This window comes from Arachis ipaensis, chromosome B04 (assembly GCF_000816755.2).
Source record: "Arachis ipaensis cultivar K30076 chromosome B04, Araip1.1, whole genome shotgun sequence".
NCBI lineage: Eukaryota > Viridiplantae > Streptophyta > Magnoliopsida > Fabales > Fabaceae > Arachis > Arachis ipaensis.
In genome coordinates, this window is record NC_029788.2 from 5,826,615 (window position 1) to 5,833,686 (window position 7,072).

Consider the following 7,072-nt stretch of genomic DNA (forward strand, 5'->3'; position numbering starts at 1 on the left):
TAAATTGAGTTCGTTATAATTGATCAATTTAAATTCGTCTCAAATTTTAAAGGTCAAATTGAATATTTACTAATAAAATTTGATAGCTAATAGTTATTTACGTAAAAATATAAATATAATTGTTAAAAATATAAAAACTAGCTAATTTAGTAAAATTTTTTAAATTTTTAAATTATTTTTAATTATTATTTTTACATAAATATATTTTTATGTAAATAGTCTCAATAGAATTTTCTATATAGAATAAAAAAAAGACTTAAATTTATTTTAAAAATTAATAAAAATAAAATAAAATATTTCATATCATGGTCATCCAGCAACCAAATGACCAATCATAAAAGAAAATCTTCCTCTCTTTATTATTTTGACTTTCTGCCATAATATACACCTTAACGGATAAGATTGTATATCTAATAAAGACAAAAAAGAAAAATAAATAAATCAACAAACTTAGATTTATATTGTCTTCACAGTTCACATAATGAGATCAGTATAGCTTTGATCACAGAGATGGCAGCAACGATGATTGAGGCATATAGCGAGGAGATTATGAGGGTAAGAATAAAATAAAAATTAATCATTTAGATTAAAGAATAAAATCACGACGTTTAAAAATGTTATAAATAAAATTGTAAAAAATAAAAAATGATAAACATAAAAGTAAAACTAATGTTAAAACTTAAGACTAAAAAAATCTTTATCTATTAAAAAAATAATTAAAAAAATTTTTGTTTTTTTTTTAAATAGTTTTTGAGAGTCAAACTAACGATGTTGAAAAAAATCTACGAAAGAAAATGATCTTCTGGATAAAAGCACAAAAAAAAATTAAAATGAATAAGGAAGAACATGCGGAAGATCACATAGAAGAGGAGAAGACCCCTCAAAAAATGCAGAAAAATACTGTAGTATCAACATAAGATATGTAAGATGCTGATATAGTTTTAGAAGCCGTTCCTCAACAATCTCAAAAAGCCTCTTATAGAGGTAAGTTGTTGAATGATGATTTTGATAAACTAAACTCTGAAGAAATTGTTGAAATGGTAACAGAAGAATACCTTTTTGATGATGAGGTGATGGACCATGAAGAGGTTTTTAAAGTTCCCTTCAATCCAAAGCTATATATTGAAGTTACACTAGAAGAGTATGATGAGTGGTGCAAGTCTTGGAAGCAATCTCTTATAGTGAAACCGTTGGGAAAGAAGCTTAGCCTCCAAACTATGGAGAGGTGGGCCAAACAAAGGTGGACAAAGAATGACACGATTAGTGTTATGGAATTAGAAGGTGGTTTTTTTTTTTTTTTCTTATTCGTTTTTCGGATCATGAGGACTATGGATATGCACTTTTTGAGAGACAGTGGATGATTGCGGATCATTATCTGCTCATATAGCTAGCGATGACGCCCTCTTTTTCTTTTGCAGGAGACTGAAGTCTAGAAGGTAGCGGTTTGAGTGAATACCAAATCTTCCAACAGAGTTGTACAATAAGTATTTTCTATGAAAGGTGGGAAAAAATATTGGAACCATGTTCAAGGTGGATGAACACATTTTCATACACTTTAGAGGCAAATTTGCACGAATTTGTGTGGAGGTTGATTTGAAAAAACAATTGGTATTGTCCTTCTCAGCTCTAGGAAAAATTTTTCTATTTGGTCTATGAAGGCCTCCACCAAATTTCCTTCAATAGTGGCCGATATGGCCATCGGCAAGGTGTTTGGAAAAGAAAAATGAAGTGACTGCTATTGGAGGAAGAAAGGAAATGGCGAATGAATAGAACCACCGTAAAAGAGTGGCAGCAGCTGTTGTCCAGAACCAGTCGGAGTCTTGTGTTCAGGCAAATCAAAAAGAAAAAGAAGTTATTACGGAAAAAATCAAGGAAAAATCAGCAGAATCTGGTCGTTGCAAATACAAAAATAAATCAAAATTTAATAATTTGCGCGAAAGATCAGGATTTTGGAGTTAATACGGAAGAGGGCCCATTTGGACCATGGATGATAGTAAAAAAGAATAAAAAAAAGAAACAAGTAGAATTTTGAAAAAGTGAATGGTGAGTAAAAAATCAGTATTAATACTAACAAATTTGACGTGCTAATCAATTTAGAATCAAATGGAAAAGGAAAGAATCTTAGAAAGGAAACAAATCAACAAGATAAGTCAAAAGAGACAAGGATTATGGCTAAAGATAAGCATCAGTATACTAAAACAACTAATATTGTGAAATGTCAAACATCTGGAGTAAAAAGGAATCAAATGTCAAAATCTCAAAATGGAAAGTCTATTGAAGTACCAAGAAGAATAGTGCTGGCAAACCAAATATGGAGAAGAAGAAATCAGCTCAACAGGAGGGAGACTTAAGTAAACACAAACTCATAAAAGAAATCAAGAGAATGGCAAAAAAAAGGGGAAAAACATCATGAATATTGGGAGCAGTTCAACAAGCTGTTGAATGACATTCACAGAAATTACCAACAAAAAAATTACGTTAACTTAAATGATCCTTTGGACCCCAAGGTTAGTGAGCTTATCGCGGTAACTATAGGAGGAGGAATATTGGAAGAAAAGACCAAAGGAAATGGTAAGGATAAACCTCCAGAAAGAGAACTTATCTATGAAAAAGATACTACCATGATGGACAAGGAAAGTAGCTAATCTTCACATACTCCTAATGAAAGCAACATAGAAGAAGGGGCTCCAAAGCCTATGGAGACCTAATCTGTTTATCTGAATAGACCAGGGAGTTATTATCCTTATCTCATGATCTTTTATTATATTTGTTTTAATTATGAATATTATTACATGGAATTGTAGAGGAACTTCATCAAAAGGACTTCAGTCTATTATTAAAGATTTAACTCAAAAATATAGAAGTTATTTTTGTATCCTTCTTGAGACTCATATTTCAAGTTCTAAAGCATAATCAACTATCAAAAGGTTTGATTTCAATGACTAGTGTATTAGCGAGGCAGATGGCTTCTCCGGAGAAATTTGGTGCTTGTGGAAAAAGAATGAATGGAATATTAAACGTCTCCATATACATAAACAATTTATTCACCTTAAAGTGAAATGGAAGGATGAAGCTTTTTGAAATTTCACTGCTATTCATGGTGGACCACAAGTTAGTAAAATAATGGAGCTCTGGTAATGTTTGGACGATATAGCTGGAAGCATAAACGGACCTTGGTTTTATGGAGGAGATTTCAACTCTATTACCAATCTTAATGAAACAAGGGGTTCTTCTAACCTTTCTCAAGATACAAATAATTTTATAAATTGTCTTAATACTTGCAATTTATATGATTTAAATTTTTGTGACCCTCCCTTTACTTGGCAAAGAGGGAATGTTAAAAGACGTTTAGATTATTTTGTTGGCAACCTGAATTTTTCTGCTAGATTTTTAGATGTGTGTGTTAAACACTTACCTAAACTTAAGTCTGATTATTTACCTATTCTCCTTGATTTTTAGATGGCCGAAACTGAGGTTGGTCCTAAGCCTTTTAGATTCTTGACACCTTGGATCCTCCACCAGGATTATAATAATATGGTGAATCAGATTTGGGACAAAAATAGCAGTCTTTTGCAAAATATCCAAAACATTACTAACAACACTAGAATATGGAAAAAGGAAGTCTTTGGTCATATTTTTAGAAAAAAGCAAAAAATTCTAAATATAATGGAAGGCATTAATAACAAGTTGTCTTTCATTATAAATCCATTCCTAGAAAAACTGCAAAGGGAGTTCTGAAAGGAGTATGAAGCTATAAATGTTCAAGAAGAGGCTTACTGGATTCAAATGTCAAGATGTAATAATATAAAGTTTGGAGACAAGAACTCAAGATATTTTCATCAAAAAGCCAATGGAAGAAAGAACAGGAATAAGATTGTGGCTTTAAAATTTGAGCAAGGAGAATAGGTGAAAGATGTAGTTTTTCTGAAAAATTGGGGAATCACCTACTTTAAGAATTCTACTCAGCAGACTCGAATGCCTCCACTTTCCTTATCACTGGTTGTTTTATGAAATTACTGGGAATAGATTACATGGATATTTCCAAAATGTTACAACTGAGGAGATTAAAGATGTACTTTTCAATTTGGAAAGTTAGAAAGCACCAGGTAGTGACGGTCTACCGACAAAATTCTACCAACATTCATGGAATATTGTAGCAAACTCCATAATCGACTGGATTAAGAAAATTTTTTAGGATCCAGATAACACTGTTGAGGTTAATAGAACTCTAATTGCGATTATTCCTAAAATTTCCTCTCCTGAGAATTTTTGGCACTTCAGACCTATTAGCCTCTACAATGTATGCTATAAATTTGTGACAAAAAAATTTAGCTTTTCGTTTGACAAAGTATGTGCCTACTCTTATCTCTAATACACAAGCTTGCTTCATGCATAGCAGGGTTAGTGTAGACAATATCCTAGTAGCTCAAGCGGTGGTTCATATAATGAGGAACAAGAGTCATGGCAAAAGAATGATGGTTATCAAAATTGATCTAGAAAAAGTCTATGACAGATTAGACTGGAGTTTCATTATAGCAACTTTGGAAGATAGAGGCATCCCGAAGAATATTAATAACATCATAAAAATTGTATCACAACTTCCACTATGATCCTCCTCTGAAATGGCTCACCGTCAGACGTTTTCTTCCCCACCAGGGGCATCAGACAAGGAAATCCCTTTTATCCTTATCTTTTTGCTTTATGTATTGAAAGATTACCTCAACTCATAAATAAATTAATAGAAGATAAAAAGTGAGAGTATATTTCCCTCACACGACATGGCCCTAAGATTTCTCATTTATTCTTTGCAGATGATATTGTTTTGTTTGCTAAAGCTGACAAAGGACAGGTGAAAGTAGTAAAATAAGCACTCCTTCTTCTTTTTTTTTGTGACAGCTCTGGTCAAAGGATTAGTTTTAACAAATCGTATGTTTATTTCTCAAAGAATGTAAATCACAGTATCAAAAACCAACTTAGTCAAGATCTAGGTATTTTCCTAATAGCTAACTTAGGAAAGTACTTAGGGGTTCCTCTCATCCATAAAAAGTGCAGCCAACACCACTTCTAGCATATCATTGATAGGATGCAGACCATAAATTTTCAAGTTTGATTACATTCCATTTAATTTTAATACATAATAAAAAACATATTTTACCGGTAATTGCAGCTAAGGTAGAAAAATTAAGAGTAAATGCTCAATCCGGTCCCTAACCATTTGAACGACGGACAAAGCGCCCCCTAAAGATATGAAATTGACCCATCGGACCCCAACCACACACGAAACCGCTTATAGCGGACCTTGCAACCGGATGGGAGAAGGTGGAGCGATGACACGTCAGTTTCTCCGTCACGTGGATATTGTCTTCTTCCAAATTGAGACCAATAGATCTCTCCCAATTTCAAAAATGGCATCGTCAAGGCCGGATTGAATCTTCTCCAAATTAGAGTTCAGATCTTTGTTGGAGCTACAGTTGAGGATTACTATATGCAAGTCATGATTGAAAAATATGGTGGTTGCTACTCACGAAGCAAAACTGAGATTGGTACCGATGCACAAAGCGAGGGTTCAAGTGCGATGTTGGGCTCGACCAGTAGCTTTCGGAAAGGTGCGAATAGTAGGAAGAAAAAATTTACAGCACCAACATGTAACTGCCGAACATATGCCATACTGTTTGAATCAAGCACCATAGACAATCCAAACAGACTCTTCTTCGGGTGCGCCTATTTTAAGGTAAACACATTGAAGTGGGACATTTTCTAGTTTCACATTCTTTCTTTCTTTCTTTGTTTCTTTTTTTTATTCTTGTCTTAGCAAGTTCATGTGTTGTTGTAGACCAAAACTCCTCATTGTAAATTCTTTGCTTGGCTAGATGAATATGTGACATCTTTCCATGCTAAAGATGTTAGTTCTAATGAATTGGTGGACCAAGTTAAGAGATTGGAAGAGAAGTTGGAATCCATGGAGTTGTTGATGGCAAAGGATAGAGCAAGAATGAAATCTAAGAGTACTAAATGCAAGACTATTCTGACATTGTTGGTTGGAATTGCAATGGCATTGTCATTTTGGGTCTTATTCAGCAGACTGTATGGTTGAAAAATTTGGTACTTAGATTATAAGAACTAGGTGGTTGAAAAATTTGTCACCTTCCCATCTCTGTAACGTAAAATTCCACTTTCATCTTTAATAAATTTGCCACCATGATAAAATACAGGCACAACAAAAACAGACATCTGCATCACATTAAAAAATGACATTATATACACTTCAAAACATCGACTAACATAAATTTTGGAACTTCAACCCACAAAATTTAAACGCAATAAGGATAAAAAATTGTGATTTTACTGATCAAATATACTTGACTAAAACAAGTTTAAACTCTGAACATGCTCTACTTTGCCCTAATTTGCAGATAAATAATTACAGAAAATTTAACCCTAACGAGACCGATTTCTCAACCAGTACAACTTTTTCATCATAGTTTCCTATTACAGAGTACGACCTATCTGATGTTCTTTACTCACGCTAAGTAAAACATGAAGAAAAAGGAAGAAGAACAAAAATGCCACTCACCGTGCCCGATTACTCTTGCAATGCAGTACTGTCGTCGCAAACTCCTCGTCCCTGGAAGCTTATGAGTACATGCCTTAACTCGCAGGTCGTCAATGTCAAGTATAGTTTTTGGAGGGAATGAAGATGAAGGGTTTGTCTGGGTTAGAGTAAAGCGTAAATGAGAAAGGAGAATGGGAGGTTTTGTGGAAATTCAAAACAGCCTTTACGACGCTGTTTCTGAAATTGGGAGGGGTCAATTGGTCTCAATTTGGAGAAAGACAATATCCACATGGCGGAGAAACTGACATGTCATCGCTCGACCTTCTCCCATCCGGTTGCTGGGTCTGCTGTAAGCGGTTTCGTGTGTGGTTGGGGGTCCGGTGGGTCAATTTCATATCTTTAGGGGACGCTTTGTCTATCGTTCAAATGGTTAGGGACCGGATTGAGCATTTACTCAAAAATTAATTGAAAGAGTAAATTAAATATATAAAATATAAAATATAATAAAATTTAAATCGT